Below are 18,520 nucleotides of genomic sequence, written 5' to 3' on the forward strand. Positions count from 1 at the left end.
GTTCATTGGCTTTGCCCTTTCAAAATACCCAAGGCTTCCCCAAAGTTTTAGGTCTTTTTTATAAACTTCTTCATTGCATTCAATTTCACTTTCCCCTCAAAAAACACATCACGTTTTCAGAAGTTAGAAAGAATTTGAGCTCGTTTTGAGTACCTTCTGAAAACATCTTTGCTGAAATGGTAACGAGTGAATGCAATAGAGAATCACATGGGAGCATTATGCCCACTGATATTGTATAGTCATGTACATAGTACAGAGTGAAATGTAATCAATTATTTCATTTATCTAGGATTGTTATAGCGCCATCTATAGGAACAAAAAATACCTTTGAACAAGAGAGCATGTATAACAACAGAAAAATCTTTAGTAAGATCGATAAAAGTTTGAATTATAACAATTGGACAAATAATCAGAAATTCATGAGCATTTGAATGCCGAAATCACTAATGCTTTGGAGATCCTCCTATTAACGTTGCGTCCAAGGTTTTTGATGTCGCACAAGTAAAAAAAAATGACATTGTTAAGACACACCTGGGCTCCGTAACACAAACGTTTGCAATCAATCGCTAAATACCAATGACCAATCAAGTTCGTTGTTGCACGCGCACTCTGTTTTAAATACTGACAAGGAACCAATCGGTGCGCTTCTTTCATACTTGCAACTCATCGCAAACCGTTTTAATTCCAAAAGAATGTATAGTACAATGTGGATGTGATATCGCGTCCAAACTTTCTTCTTTCTTTTTATTTCATTAAATGAAATTCTAATCATTAAAATATTTCTACAAATTTTCTCTTGTAAACAGAGATTGTATGCTTTTATTTGTTTCACCGATATTATGCAAAATTTGAACATTCCATTTTTAATATTTATGCGATTTTGGTGAAGTTTGATGCTATTTTATGTCAGTGATCAATTTATGTTAAACGCCACCCAGCTTGTCTAAGCATCCCTTCTCCTATATATTTATCCAAAACTGTTTTATTCCCGCTCTATGTTATGACATGTAGTTTGAAGTGTAATCCGGACTGAAAATTATATCCAAATAAAAAGAGTAAAACACATCAAGAAAAATACGGAAAATATCATTAAAAAATATGAAAAGAATTTGTCTTTTGAAATTAAGATATACAATTTGATATTAAGATATATAGGTTTATTGTGCTTTATTCACGTAGAGCAGTATTCAAATATTCCAATATATCTATGGTTATTTTGAAGAAAAAATATATATCCTCACCATGGTCATGATGGTGAAATAGCTAAAGGTAGGCTGATGATGTCCCAACTTTCCTTATTCTTATGTTACGACGTGATACGATTTTTCCAAGGGGGATCCACAATTTTACAAGCTTTGCTTTTAAGTGGATCCCCCTCATTTCCATATCCATTTATGCTCTATATTATACTGTTTTTTTTTACGAAGTAAGAATGCCCTTCTGTAAAATTGTATTTGATTTGTATTGTTTTATATTACTTTGTATTATGTTTTGAATGGAAATGAAATAAAAAAGAATTGAATTGAATTGAATTGAATTGATATCATAATTTAATACTTTCATACATATTATATATCGCCCTTGTAACAAAATAACCTGGAACAATAATTATCTTAAATATTAAATCAAAAGTAAATTCAATTTTTTCGAATCAATTTTACATTTAAGAAAATACAAAAGTATAAGCGGGACATATGATATGTTTAGTCTTTGCATGAGACACGCAGAGAACTGCTTCACAGAAATAATGCTGAACTTTGAATTGTCATAAATTTGTTTTTCTCTATCCTTCTCTTTTTGGGGCGGGTCTGATTTTGCTTTATCTGTTTAGATTATGTTATTTTCAGAGTCCCCCTCTAATACAGTTAGATTTCACAGATTTGCCAAGTTCGCTAATAGAGTTGATATAAAAATTTAATGTACCAGCATTATTGTGGAACTAGTTTAAGATGAAGGAATTGTTTAGCAGTGTTGCCATTTGCTGATCTCCGTCCCCAGATATCGGAATTTTGTTGATAAATTTCCAACAAGAGAGAAAAAAAATGATAGCTTGGTGATAAAATAAAATATTGAGATTTATTTAAAAAAAAATGATATTTGTTTCAATTATCAATGATAAAGGTTCTGTAAAAGCAATATGAAATTTTAAATTTTGATGATCTCTTGTGATTTCAAGGTTGGTTTAAATGATTTAATATTTTTAGGGTGGATCTGGCAACACCGGTGTGCAAGTGCGTATTGGCTTTATAACAAGTTATTACGCTTGCCTTTTATACTCGCTTCATTCTTATTACACAGTTTAACCTTTTTAGTCAGACCTTCACTCACCATGCTCACAATATCGTTGTACCGAGATTCGATATGATAACGCGATATGTAAGATTATATTGAAAGTTTGATAACTGCTTTTATAACGTTTCAGGTGACACAACACTTGCTCCGGCGACAACTGTTCTGGGCTTTAATAGTTTCGTCTGAGATGTCGGGTTAGAGTTGCAATAGGGTTTTAGGTTAGGTTTAGGGTTAGTTTTAGGGTATAGGGTATATAGTGTTGAAGTTGGTCATTCGATTGGTGTATGGAATTCAGAGCGGAGCAATTGTCGCCGGGGCAAATGTTATGGATCCGGATTTCGAAAATTCCGGTAATAATGATAGAAATTTTGTGATCTTTGTCTCTCCGAAATAATCTGGATATATTAAATCATGTACACAGTATTTTGAAGGAATTAATTTTTTTGTATATTATGGGATGGACATATTTCTGTGTTACTGTATTTCATCAAAATATCTATAGCAATTTACAATGTGATTTTGGTACAAATGCGTTGGAAATACCAAAGAATATCTATGTAAGGTAGGCTTATTGTAGTCCTGATTTAAAAAAAATCCAATATTTAACCATAGAGCTAATTAACTATCACTGGGCAACATACTGTCCACACAGCTATTGGTTAAAATCTCTCCAAATTGGGTAATAAAAACTAACAATTGGGCAGTATGTTGCCCAACAATATATGCGACCATTGCTGGTTAAAAATATATATTTATCAAATCAAAAGTAGTAGGACCCTATGTACATGTACATGTGTCATGTTATACCCAAACTCTGTGCGAAATGTTTATGTTCTATTCAAGAGAACTTTATCATGTTGTTGTAGATGTAGTAAATGGTAGTATATTCATCATCTATTCAACGCGATTCATTTGTTATTTTTATTTGTACAAAATATAAAAGTGGCTTCGAACATTTTTTTAATGAGGCGCTCTCTTGATAGAGAAAACAAACAAAGCTAATAGTATAACTCTAACAAGTTGATTTATACAAAGCACCTAACACACTGATAATCCTGATGAAAATAGTATCACAATATATAGCGGCCAATCAATAAAATGCATAAAACTAACTGTGTTTAATAGCGTTTAGGCGTATACGTTTCTATATGAAAATATAAAAAATCGGAATACATTTCTAAAGGTCGAGTCGACCCCAGAACATTTTTTATTTGAATCGATAGAGAAAAAGAAACAAGCATCACTGAAATAACAAAGTTAACACATTTTAAAGCTTCGCTTATTTTTCCACAAAACAGTTGTATGCACAACTCAGTGACATGCAAATGAGAGAGTCGATGATATCCCTCCCTCATCATCTCTTTTGTTTTTTATTGCTTGAATTATACAATATTTCAATTTTACAGATTTGACAATAAGGACTAACTTGACTTATCAGATACACTTTTCAAATAATGGTAATTCCACATGTTCAGGTAGGAATACAAATTTTGTTTCACATGACAATAAGGAGAAAATTTGAACTTTTCATCTTATATATATAATAAAATATTCTTTAAAAATAGTAAGCGATTTAGTTTGTGACATCAGTCTGCTCATTTGCATACCGACCAGGATGTTCATATAACTGTTTTGTAAAATTAAGCGAAACTTTATTTTGTCATAACTTTCCGATTTTGAAAGAACTTTCAGTGTTATAGTATGCTTGTTGAACTTTTCTCTTTTTATATATCTTTTTTGTTGGGGAGGACTTGTACTTTGAAAAATAACAACAGCAAGTCGTGCATGAGGAGAGATCGATGGAGGTAATTTTGTTACCACTGTTATTATAACTTTGCGATTACACTGATTTTTTTTGCCACTCTCTTTCGAGATTTTCAGAGATCATAAAATCCAATGTGGACGAGCTTATTCAGTTTGTCATGTTTATTCACAGTAAATCAGGTAATTGTTTTGATTGTGTTAAGAATTCTCTATAGGATCCAGTCCCACGACAGAATGCGATAGATTCGAATCACACTTAAATTGTGATTGATCTATATACATTTATCTAGTTAAAATATATGTCTTTGATTTGGGTTTGTTTTAAATTTATCGCTATATACTCTTCGGGTGTCAGTCGTGGCCTAGAAAGCATTGTTTTGCATTTTATGTATAAATTGTGAAAAGTTTTGTTTGCCTTTGAAATAAATATACCTTTATTCAGTAAGGTTGAATGTGTTCTGGATAAATACTCTGATCGTGTGATATCTATATCTGTCGGTTCTTTTGCTCTATCTAATGTTGAAGGGTGTATATTAGATCTTTGAAAATCGCATAGGTGCGATTCATGTATAGTATAAGAGTGCATTCAAACGATTTTTATCTATTTAATAAATCAACTTTATTTCATAATATCTTTCGACCATAGAAAAAAGATGACATACATGGGCCTAACCGACCGTATAATAAAGAACATAAACAATAACACATTAAATGTATAGTTTGAATCTAACATACACCTGCATGTGAATAAATCGACAGCAAAATCATATTTGTACATCTACTATCAAATGATACAAAATCGTTCTTCTTAACCCTAAAAGGACTGGGAGGACGCTTCGCGTGATATTTCCAAAGCGCGAAAAGATAGCGCCGCAAAATTTTATTATTTTTTTTTTTTAGGTCTTGAGCAACCTTTGACACCAAACTTTGGAAATACTGGTATAGCAATGCGACGCCATGTGACTTTTTATGAAACAATGTCATGCCGAAAATGACTCGTTTTTATACTTCGTGTACAAAGTCGATGGGAGATGAAATTCATAAAAGGGTGATTATTGTTTGTTCTAATGGTCTGCTTAATAAATTTAGGGCTTAATATAGTTTTCAAATGGTCTGTAATTATTTCAAATGAAAAAAACAATGAAAACAAAGAATAAAAAAATACATGAGAAATTCTAAAAACAAAGAAATAGATCAGGAAAAATTGCCTTTCGCAATTTTTCTTTGTGGAAACCTTTAAATTAGATTACAAAGATGACATCTGGGGAAAAATAATGAAGTGAAATTTGGTGTTAAATTTGCAAATAATGTTTTTCACGAATAAATTTGCATATTTATTCATGATAAATAAAAATACTTATTTTCAGATTTTAGTTATACTGGCTTGTACAGTTGCAGTTTATATGGTATAGAATCAGTGCGTGCCAAATTTCGACGCGAACGGCGGCCGAGATCAGAAGGGGATGGGGGGATCATGCCCCCCCCCGTCCTCAATTACATTTTAAATAGCCCATTCCTTTTAGGGGTAACATAAATGTGAGGTTTAACAGGGGATAAAAATTAAACATAGATTTGAAATGCGTTTAATGATTTTTTTTGAAGGGAAAAAAAATAACATAGAGAAAAAAAAAACAATCGTATTACCATAAAATGATTATATGCACCATCACCCGATTTGTTTGAAAATAAACCACGTTTACTACATGCATGACATGAACCGATTTTTTATTATCTTTTAAAGCAGATAGGATGAAACTCATGAATTAAACACTGTTAAATTCTAACTAGAATCTTTAAAAGAATGTATAAAATTCAATTCATTTATTTGACATCCTTTAAAAAAATCATACAAACATAGGCCTATACAGTGCGTATCAAAAAAAGTTTACACCTTGTAAAAGCCCTGGGAATTAAAAAATATACAACATGTGGGTATTTTTTTCACATATAATTATGGGTTTGGGTCTCATCTATCCAATGAAAGTAAAAGTTTTGACAGAATGTTACACTTGAGTGAGCACTGTCCATTTTTGTAAAGCTCGCAGAAATCTATTTGCGCAGAAATGCTTGTGTTTTCACGCTGTGTCAAGGGGAAAGGGCGAAATCAAACTTACCCTGCGAAGCATTTCTCATAAATTTTCCTAGCACTTTTAGCCAATTGAAATAAAACGGATACATTCAAGCATTTTGTAACAATTTTGCCGCCCAAATTTGAAATTTCAGCACTTAGTAAGCACAACCTTTACCCTTTTTGTGCCAGCTGGATCTGAGGACATAACTGAATCTGAACAAAAGTTTATTTCAGACATCTCCAGCATTTTTCACTAAGTTTTTATCATTTAAAGTTGGTTTACATTTCATTTTCATTTAATACTTGTTTCTCGACACTTTTTCCAAGCTTGGCAATGATTAACAAAATAAAAATCAAGCCTTAGCCTTTTGATGTAAATCACAGCTCAGTGTAAAGCAAATATCTTCATGTTGGACTCGGTGTGTGGGGGAGTGGGATGGGGCGCAATGCACTCTTCGAAGTGTTTTGGGCAAGGATACAAGTTTAAAAAGGTAAAAGATATCTTCATATCAATTTTACTTGCTAATTTCCACGTGTTCTTTATGATTAAGGTCTACTTTTATTCGCATAACTATTTGAAAGTTCTGCGCAAATCATTTTTCACCAACTTTTCAAAAGTAAGTGGTGCTCACTCAAGCGGAAACATTTTTCGACAGTTATATCGTCATTTGCTTAAATGGATCTGTACCAATGCTAAAATTTGGAAAAATTGTCAGGATATTACAAAATTATAATTTTACAGGATTTTTGCTAAGTGTAAACTTTTTTTTGATACACTCTGTATACAAGTATACAACAAAGGAGTAAAAGAATTTAAATTACAATATAAGCAATAATACGAAAATAAAAATGGTAGAAATATAAAAGAAATGGAAATAAAATGCAGCGGATGTAGGAAGTCAGAAAGGCCATTGACCTGTCAAGCCGACTCCCTTGATTACTACATTATACGAATAAAAACATAAATAGAATAGTGGCCAAAAACAAAACAAACAATACTCGAACATATTGACATCAACCCCCCCACACACACACACACACATTAGATAGGCAGTTGGAATTATTTACTATATGCAGACAGTTGGTTTTGTTTCAATCTACGTTTCAATGATGAGAATGTAACAGATGATTTTAAAGTATCGGGTAAATTATTCCACAAGTTTGGCCCTTTATAACGAATTGTAGATTTAGAAAGCGTATAACGAAAGAACGGTATATATAATTTGTTTGAATTTCTCGTTACATAATTATTTATACTGCTATTAAATATAAAATAACTATTAAAACAAGATGGAAAAGTAGAATTTAAATTAAAATATTGGTACATAAATAAAATAATTTGCGATTCATAAAGTTCATTTAGCTTTAAAATTTTTAGCTTTAAAAGTCCTTTTGTTTTGGGGGGAGGGTAAATATATTAATAGTAATGAAATGTAATTGTGAATACTTTAAATATTAATAAAATCTCTGAGAGTTTGTGAATTTGTGTAAAGGACCTTCTTTCTTTTCTAGATAATAATCATTTCAAATATTCATTAAAGGGGAATGAAACCTTTAGAACAAGTAGGCTTGTGTCGAAACATGAAAATTAAAGAATAAGAACAAAGAAAGTTTCAGATAAATCAGACAAATAATGAGAAAGTTATGAGCATTTGAATACTGCAATCACTAATGCTATGGAGATCCTCCCATTGGCAATGCGACAAGGATGTGTGATGTCACATGTCAACAACTTTCCCTTTGATGGACTATAAAATGCCATCAAAATGTCTCTTTTTGCTTTTTCTTATGGTGATACAAACTCTTTATCCATGATGTATTCTTTGAAAATCTGTATTACATGCCCTCCTATAGAAAGAACACATGATCTACGGAGAGAGGTGATCAAAGAGGCAATTTAAGTGAAATATATACTAAAGTAATGGGGATAGTTGTTCACAAACTGTGACATCACACATCTTTGTCGCATTGGCAATTTGAGGATCTCCAGAGCATTAGTGATCGCAATATTCAAATGCTCATAAGTTTCTCATAATTTTTCTGATTTTTCTCAAACTTTCATTGACCTTTTTCTTAGATTTTTCTGTTTTCACACAAACTATCTCGTTCCAAAGGTTTCATTCTTATTTAAAGGTAAATGCCAGTTTTGGTAACGATATCAAAACGAGCTCGTACGGAATCCAATGAAATGATCACCAAAGTGTCTGTTTGTATAAATAAAAGATATGTGCCAAAGGATTATGGAAGATATTGTGTAATTGCTGAGAAATCAGCAAATAAGCACAGGATTCGGGTCAATTACATTCAAAGCAAAAATTATACACTGTCCCACGTGCGCTTATCTGTGTTGGTGATCTCCAGTGTGAACATTTTTTCAGCGTACATTTCAAGATTTCACAAAGTTCAGTTTATGTAACTGTACCAGATCTATACCCTCGATGATATACTGACAATTAAGCCTAGTTTTACAGACTTTCTCATGAAATCAGTGTTTACTGCAACTACTGGCATTTCTCTTTAAGTTAACAATTTAAAGCATTTAGAAATCATGTATTAGACCTGTTATTACCATAATCATTATCATTTTTCATTAATAGTATTTTCAATTTGATCATATTCTGTATAATTATTGTTATCGTTATTATCATTATTATTAGATTTATTATTATTATTATTGTTATTATTAATTTCCTTATCATTGTCATCATCATATACTGAACTTATTATCTATTTTCTGTATACTTGATATAGGGCCTACTAGAGATGTTAGTAACCTTATATTTCTTAATATTCAGCAACCGCAGAAAAGTTACTGTACATATAATATATACAATCGTGTATTAAAAAGGAATGTAAACGAAAATGTAATTCGGCACACAATTTCTCTGAGGCGTGGGCGTGGCTAGGTTCGGGAGGATGAGCGAAGCCCAGAAGAGCGCAGTGATTGCAAACTAATTTGGCCAATGGCTCGCTGGTTCTTTGATCACATGATCAGCAAAGTTCTTGGTAGAGTTTGGTACTGGTAGTGCGATGCTGGTGTTTTACCTGCGCTCTGTGTGTGTGTCGCATACGTGCTTGCTTATCCCCTGCATGCGTGTAATAGAGGCAATCGGCGGGCGCTGAGTGTAATTCTCGCTCGGAGACAAGTACTGGAATTTAGTGCTGGAACTAAATTGAAGAGGTAACTTCTCTGCTTAATTCTTAGGTAAGTTATACTTTGGTTTTGCTTTTGAAAGTATTCGACATTAGTTCAAATGTATACATAGCATTTTCGAACCTCAGCTTTGCAATTTACGATACTGAAAGATGAAAAATGAAGAGATATGCAGATGGGATCGCATCCCGTGAGTTGTGTGTGGAGCGTCGCTCCTTTTATCTGGGGGAACCTCTCCGTGCATGCATGACTAGGAATGCGGTGCTCAATGTTATTGGTATGCTACGTATGTACACGGTACCAAATGTAACTTATTGAGACCCGAATAACTCCTTTTTTTGCAAGCGATAACCCGTTGAACGGGGAACAATAGTGTAACGGTGCTGCCTCGACAGCTCAAAGAATAAACCACAATGGAATACAATCAAATGCCGGCCGACAATTTGTGCCAAGCCAGTGAGCTGGAAAGTTTAGGACCAGTTATGAGTCAACACAAAGTATCCCACTATTTTGTTGTGGTACTGGTAATTTACATCTTTTTTAGAATCATAGCAGATTGGCTATCATGCATTTCTTCCTGATAATATTAACATGACCATTGCTCGTTGTGATGGAAGACTTTTAGCAAAGATTGAATATTGTAGGATATAAAATGGAGGAAAAATAGGAATTGATTTTTCCTCTCAGATATATGACAAATGAAAAAAAAAAGAAATGTTTGAATTACATTGCAATGTTTTAGATGTATCACTATCAGGTATTTCTTAGGCCAGGGTGTGTGCTTCTGGCCCTACTACTACTAGGGGCTGCTGAATGGTTTTCAAAGTGGGAGGGCTGAGCCAAAAGTGGGGGGCTGACCATGCAAAAATTCACAGTTTTATAGTAATTTTTATGTTTTTGTACATGGTTTTGGAAAAAAAGTGGGGGGCTGAAGCCCCCTTAGCCCCCTGCCCCCACATCCATGGCCCCTGATTACTAGTACTACTGCTGCTGCTTCTGCTACTTCCACTATTACTACTTCTATTACCATCATCACGATTACTACTACTTCCACCACCATATCAATTTGTTTGCGCTCCTTTTTTGCAGTGCGTAGCGTGTTAAATTATTTCCCTATGGAGAATAATAGAAAATACGCCGTTTTTGAGGGATTTGCTAAGATATCTCCCAAACGCGTCAACAAGGTGATCTATCAAAACAGAATAGAATAGAGCAGATTCTCACCTTTAACATGATATGATTTTCATTTAATTTTAGTCAAATTAAGTTCTGTCACTTTTGAGGTTTTTGGAACCTTTCTTGATGATTTTGGAAATCCATTTGTACATGAGCCAATGGGCAAGTGCGAGAAACGAAACGTTTGGTGCGACTTCACATTGTTGTAAAAAAATATATACGTCACAATAGACCCTATCAAAAAAAGACATTTTGCAGAAAATGCTGTAGATTGCGAATACCTAAGAATGATTTTGATTGGATAAAAAAACCTCTGTCACTTTTCACATTTGCAAAAGCTTTTGCAATAATTGGTCACTATAGTTTGGCGGGTTCAGCCGATGGCATTGTGTGTACACAGTATAGTACACAGTACACACGCATAGCTAGGCAACGCAGCGCGTGTATTCGTACAGCGACGACTTGAGTGTATGTTGGATAGGACCGTACTATTTTTGACCGGGGGGTGTGCCAATGAATGCAAGTGATCAAGAAGAGTTACAAAACTGAAGGGAGTGAGAAAACAAGGAAAGTGAGAGGGAAATTTATGAAAACAAGTAATGCGAGGAAAAATGACAAGAAAAGGAGAGAAAGGAGAAGAAGTGAAAACACGCAGCTGAGTGCGCTCGCGATATGTAAGTTGAACACCCCTGCACCGCAATGTAGCAGCCCGCCACTATACACGTAGACTGCCTGCACGATGCGAAGACAGCGGCGCGTATTTCTATGCCTTATAAGAGGAGCGTTTTTTGTACACAACAAATTGATATGCTCCGCCACTGCTACTACTGCTATTACTACTACTCCTACTACTCCTACTACTCCTCCTACTACTACTACTACTACTACTACTACTACTACTCCTACTACTACTACTACTACTACTACTACTACTACTACTACTACTACTACTACTACTACTACTACTACTACTACTACTACTACTACTACTACTTACTACTACTACTACTACTACTGCTACTACTATTACTACTACTACTACTACTACTACTACTACTACTACTACTACCACCGCCATTACTACTACTTCCACCACCTCCGCCACTACTAATACTGCTACTACTACTACTACTACTACTACTACTACTACTACTACTACTTCTACTACTACTACTACTACTACAAGTACTACTACTACTCCTACTACTATACTACTACTCCTACTGTATACTACTACTACTACTACTACTACTACCACCACCACCACTACTACTACTACTACTACTACTACTACTACTACTACTACTACTACTACTACTACTTTACTCAGTTGTTGTGTGTCCAGATGATCAATATTAGAAAGCCATTTGGAAAAATTTACAAGCAAAGTTTCATCATTTTTTAGTACAAAATGTTAGGAAATATAGAGTTAGAAGATTACAACTATTGAATGCATATTATAGTGGTATGTACTACCACTAGGAGTGTCTTCCTCCTACCTCCTTTACCTAATTGTTCCCTCAGCTCATGTACTATACTATTACAATTAAGCCTACATTCCCAGCATTATGTTATGAATTCTATTACTGGTAATAAAAATTATATTTCCAGTGTTACAAATTCTTAGTACTCAAACCATACCGTTTCCTATTACAAGTTATAAGATTTCAAGATTGATTCACCTTATTCACTTGCTGTTAATCTTTGTAGTGATATTGCATTTATGGTCAATTTAGGCCTATGTGTAAGATTATTGGAAAAATTACATATCATAGAGACATAGACATAAGAGGAAGTAAAAAGTTGTATTCTTGGTACAGGGAGGGCATAGTTTTTGTTGATCAACAATGAGACCTGTTACCCAATGACTATATAATTTACTAATTGTACTAAACTGATACAGATTGATACCCATGACTTGACAAGCGTTGCACAGGTCTTCATTCACTCATTGATGATTCAAACTCTACACGCTCTGTCACATCCACAAAGATAACACAGTAAACAAATGAACCTCACACCAAAAAAGGGAGATTTGAATTTGCACGATTGTTTGGGTATAGACTAAACACTTATCACGGCTTAAGATAATGCTTGCTTATAGTACACTTGTTACCTCGTTGATGTTTGAAACCTTTTATGGTTGTGTTGCTTTCCTGGTTTTGAGGTGCATTTACACAGTGAGCAAAAACATATATAATTTAGTTTATTTCAGTTTAAATCTAATCTGAAGCTTTGGTATATATTGACTATGGATGTGAATTTGATTGGGCTTTTATAATATCTAACCTCTGAATTTTCCAGGAGTTATTGTCATTATTTGTTTGGCGTCCCTGTCTGGGAGGTGAAAAGCATCACTATGAGCCGCATGTCTTTCTCCTGATTACAACCGATTGGGGGATTGCAGGTGGACCACTACACCGGGTTTCCCCCACTCTTCTACCAAAAGTGCATCTGTGTTTTTAACGTGCGAAGGTTGTGACTCTCCGCTATACAAGGCTCCATTTAAAGTCTTCTCCGAGGACAGGTTTTTTCCCCACTTTAACATAGCTTACATCTATGGAACAGGGAAAAGACATTCACACAAAATGCAGGCTTCAATCATCCGCCTAGGGCTAGAATCAAACTCACAACCTTTGGTTCAACAGTTAGAGGCTTTACCGACTGAGCCAACTTCGCTCTCTTGTAGTTATTATATTGATAATTTTTTTCGTTTGCAGATCTACTGCCAAATGCCAGTTTCCAGGCTTATGTATTGGTTTAAAGGTCCTTACAATTTCTCATTTCAGATTATTCCAAACATATTTTGTAGAGCAAATATATAGGAGGTGGTCCTTATTATTTTGTAACCAGCCAGTTTGACTTTTTTCACCATCAATGAGATCTGTTTTATATATACATTTATATATATTAGTTTTTCTTTAGAAAAAATATATAGGCCTATATAAAAAATTAAATAGGGTTATAGGGGCTAGTCATTTTTTGTTATTCCCTTCTTTTTTATTTTTTCTCTTCTTTTTCTTTGTATTTCTCTTTTTTCTTCGTTTTAAAATAAGGTACTTGGATGTAAACTTGAGTAGGTATGTCTCAAAATTAAAACCAGGGCTTTTACTGAAAAAATATACATAGGCTTGTAAACTTGGGAGGGAACCAACAGAATAAAGGAATGGAGAACAGGGATATGTCTTTAACTTGTTCTGGCCTCTTTTCAGGCCAAGTGAGTAAAACTGTTAGGCAACTGTGTTCTGCAATGTAAATGGAGCCAAATTGGCCTTATGTTGCTATCATGACGTAATATGTAAAACCAAGGTATTTGTAGAATAATAGCAGGCTATCCCTTGTTTGTTCATTGGTGTTTTTGCTATTTACTTGGCTGTTTGTGAATGGGTTGAAGATTTGATTGTGCAATTGCTACAAAATGCAGTTTTGATGGTTAGGCCTATAAAATCAAATGCAAGATCTGATTTTTGTTAATGTTTTTAGCTCAATCTTCTTATGAAAATTAGTGGACCCATTCACCATCACTCTACACCCAAGAAAACGAAATTGAAATTTAGTTGCCAGAATTTTGTGTACAATGTTCCAATGAATACAGGGAAAATTAATTTCATGTTGAGAAATATTAACATGGTCTTGTCTTTTGCAAGACTTTACCAGTATATATTTTGAGCCCTTAGTGGGATAGTGAGACGTCCTTTTGCAATTTCAATTTGACATCCTTTAAAAACCATACAAACATATTAATATGATGCAACAACAAAGGAATAAAAACTGAGTAATTTCTATTTATGAAGTCAAGGAATAATATAAAGAGAAACTGTACTGAAAAAATACACCTTTCCATGTACATGATGCGGTGCCTGTCATTGCTGACTAAAAGTTGTTTAATTTAAGCAAATCATTACTAACTCTAAATTGGCAATGCAATTAAAACAACAAAATCACTGCATATAAATGCAAATTGGCAATTTTTTGTTGAAACTTTTTGACTATACTATACTTTTTCAAAATGCTTGAGTGAATCTATTGTTGATCTTTGTATTTGGCATTGTTGTGAGAAACCCTTGAATTGTGTTTACACTCTCCCATTAAAGTCCAATTAATGGGCCGTGATTCACCCCCAATATCAATTGAACAGGTCCCAGTTGAAAATGGTTCAGGCCATTAGGCGTGTTTTCATTAGCCCGAGTTAACTTTTCCTTAAGACTTCATCAGTGTCAGGGATAAGAAATAAAGAAAAGAGGTTATTATTTCATTATTTGGAGAAGAAAAATATGGATGTTACATTCTTACAGGTTCAACTTTTCTCACGGAAGATCTGAAGAACATTGTCACAAGAGACTGGAATGGAACAATTTTTTATTCATTTGGAAGCAATCATAGCAGAGGAGTTTCAATTTTAGTGAAAAGGAATACCCAAATACCTGTTAATTTGATTTACTGATCAGACGACGGAAGGATTTTGATTACAGATACTAAAATAAATGACAAAAATGTATTTTTGGTTAATATTTATGCTCAGACAGATAAGAAGAATAAAGAATATTTTTTCTTAAGGTTGGAAAAGATTATGAGTAATTATGATTGTAAGACTACTGATTCACATGTTTTAATCATAGGTGGTTTTTAATTGTGTTAACGATCCAAGTATTGACGCGATAGGTAATAAAACAATATACAAGAAACTAAATGGATATATGCAATTTGTTAAAAAATTTAAGATGGTTGATGTAATGTATGGAGAAAAAAAAAGACTTCATCAGTGTCAAAGCTCCTGCCTGATCAGGGCGACGCTGTACAACATGAAGCTAAAATTAAATGATGATGGTGCTGCTGCTGATGATGATGGTTACTGTAATAATGATGATGAAGATAATAATATTGATAAAAAATGAAAATAATGAATATTATAACAATATATTAATGTTAATAGGAGCTTAGTAAGTGCAGGATAGATGATGATGATATCAAGAGCAACAATTGAAAAAATAGGAATGAAGATAATGTCAATAATGCAATGATGGTAAAGGCTGAACGTCACTATTGTGCTTCCCAAGGAATTGGTCTTACTCTGGCTTTATTTAGCCTGGTGGCCTTTTTACCGCCCATTCCATGATCTATGCAGACCCTAATTTCTTACTTCAGTCGTTTTCTTATTTATATTGATGATTGTTCAATAGGTTTTCTTCCAAAATGTCTGCCCCCGAATGACAGTTGATAAAAAAATACAACGATTAATTCAAGGCAGGCAGATTGTTGCTATGCACCCGCTGTTTTGTAGTAAAAAACTTGCCCAATCAGACACATCACTTACATACTCATACAGGTTCAGTATAACAGCGAAGATATAGCTGCAGCCTGAGCCGTTTTATGGGGAGATGGCCTACATTGTAAATGCTCTGAAAGGTGATTCCAGTTGGCAATAGGTCGATTGTTTGGACTAATGAAAACTGATCTGATGGCCCTCTGTATATTGATGAAGAGCTAAATACTGTAATGTAATCACATTCTTACACTGCAGGTGAAATATATGCACAAAGAGTGGAATGTTTGATTGATGAGTTGTTGCTTAACCCAGACAAATGTTTTTAATGATTACTGTTAAAAAGGATGGACAGTTATGGGACAATGAATTAGGATCAGTTACTCTGCCCCACCTAAAAATAACCACGATAATGGTATTTACAAGCGGTCCACCCTGTGCATAAAAGTTAGATCCCCAGAGCAACATATAGACCTATGCTGTTCAACACTATTTAACATGGAACTATGATATTATTAGAACATATTAATTCAGGTACAAAAGATCAGCATAAACTGTTTTTCATCAATGACCTGATGAATACAACATAAATTATCATGTCATACCTGAAAATAAAGTCAAAATCTAAGTCAAAGATAACAATGCTTCGTAACAGAAATAGATATTTTTACTGAAATGATAATGAATCAAAACTGAAATGCTTAAGTTATCAGATGGGAACAATCATTTTGTATAATTAATTCACTGATAAAAAACACTGAAATGATAGCAATGAATTATGAGTTTATTTGCAAGTGTCTCCCACATAGACATGTAATAGGACCTACATATATAATTCAATATGATGAATAAAAATACTTTTCCTATATAAAGGAAGTATGAAATTATTTGCCTGATGATACATCCACCACTCAAATGCAACCACTATTAAAAAATTCTTGAGAAAATTGCATTTAAAAAAAAAATCTCACACTGATTCGCTGATTTCCCGTAGGCTTTAGTACAGGGACCAGCCCTTTCCAAAACCTATTTCATAAGACGATTGTCCTCGCCATGACATGACAAAGTAACACAAATATCTTTTTAAAAATATCATGAAAATAGCTTAAATATTCCAACCCGTAAAGAGGTTGGGATATGGTTACACTGGCTGACATGTGAAACTGCTTAAGAAATCTCATTATAAGGCTCATGTCAAGCTGTCAGTGCTGATTACACTTGCACTCATCCACTCACAATTCGGCTCAAAATGATGTTGGCACATGTTGCCCGAAAATGGCAAATATTTCCCCTCGGTCTCCCTCAAATATGCTTCTCACTTTCCAAATATGTTTATATGCGAGCTATCTATAGGTATGTGAGAGGCATGTATTTAGACCTCCCTGTCACTATAAAGTTGGAAGAAAAAATCATAATTTTCATTTTCATTGACCTAATTCTGGGCTGAATTTATGAGAGGCGAAAAATGCTAAAAAATTGTTTAAATGGTATTTTTTCCTGCCTTCTTGGATAGTAATACTTTTCATTCCAGACAGTTTTCAACAGTTTGAATATCTATTTTGCTGAAGAATTCGAAATCTGTATGTTATTACTTTAGGATCTTGTCTTGTCTTTTCCGTTCATGCCTACAAGGCACAATCATTTTATTGATTATTATGACATATGAACTTCCAGCTTGACTCGACCTGAATTTTGTTGGGACTGGCAGGTGCAATTCACCGGCTGAACACCCTACTCTTTGATAAATAGTGTATTGTTTTTAACGTGCATCTATCGGTTGTGACTCTCCCATACACGGAACCAGCATTTGCGTCCTTTCCAATGGACGTCATGTTTTCCATCTGCACTCACACCTGCACTGAATACAGTGGAGAGGCACGCTAACACCCAATGCTAAAGCTCATCAGATTTTTTCTTAGATGCGTTTCGTCATGAGCGGGACTCGAACCCCTCACGTTGAGATCTACGATCTTATCTGAAACATGCGATCTAAACCGACTGAGCTATACTGCCTCCCTAGTGGGATCTATCCCGCTCTCTCAGGCCTTCCTCGCCTTATATTTACATGGTGTTCCAATGTGCTTTTCATGTTTTTTGTTGATAATTCTACCCCCAAACTCCTTATGAAAATGCTCTCTCTTTTTCATTATTACTGAGCACTTCAGATATCTCCTTGGTAGAAACATGTGGAAATTCTGCACATATGTTACACCAAGGAGATGTCACTATCTCCTTGGTTACACATTGTATTTCAAGTTCATACCACACAGCAGGACCCTGCACTTGTTGTATTTCTGCTAAGCTGCTTTTAATTATGGTCCTGAATTCGGGTCTGTGCGTTCTTAAAATTCTCAATTTGTGCTAAATGTTCAGTAATGATAAGTGGGTTCCATGACATTTGCTCCACTCTAATTTCCACACACTAATTGAATGACGAACTTTGACCCTGGGTTTAACATTAGGCCTACCCTACCTTAAACCTATCCCTAAACCTAACTTAAGGTCATTGGTTAACATTGGTTTGACTTTTAAAAAATGCGGGCTAGAAGGTCACACTTTTCACCTGTGTCTGTGATATGTTACAAAAATGAAGCCCAGAAAAAATTGCGTTCTAAAATAATTATTTAGTGCTTCAAAAATTGAAGTATAAAGTGACCGGAAACACCATCTTAATTTTATCCCATACACTTATGTGTACTATGTAGGTGTCGATAAGACACCTATTTACAAAATCGGGGTTTGCCTTGTAGTTTTCGCTTTTCATTCTCAATAATGGTTGTTTTCAGCCAGGGTTTATCTG

General features: G+C 34.2%; 1 protein-coding gene across 9 annotated transcripts in view; it reads left to right on the forward strand.

Annotated features, from left to right (window-relative positions):
- The first annotated feature begins 9,147 nt into the window (after positions 1-9,147).
- Positions 9,148-18,520, forward strand: part of LOC121421054 (troponin I-like) — a 75,647-nt gene continuing 66,274 nt past the window's right edge. For 5 of the 9 annotated variants that reach the window (XM_041615657.1, XM_041615660.1, XM_041615661.1 and 2 more), the window contains exon 1: positions 9,152-9,332. The gene's annotated coding sequence lies outside the window, so the exon portion shown is untranslated. Of the gene's footprint in view, positions 9,333-18,520 lie in introns of all 9 variants that reach the window. The other 4 variants (XM_041615656.1, XM_041615658.1, XM_041615663.1 and 1 more) reach the window with 3 other exon arrangements.

Source organism: Lytechinus variegatus, chromosome 9 (genome assembly GCF_018143015.1).
Source record: "Lytechinus variegatus isolate NC3 chromosome 9, Lvar_3.0, whole genome shotgun sequence".
NCBI lineage: Eukaryota > Metazoa > Echinodermata > Echinoidea > Temnopleuroida > Toxopneustidae > Lytechinus > Lytechinus variegatus.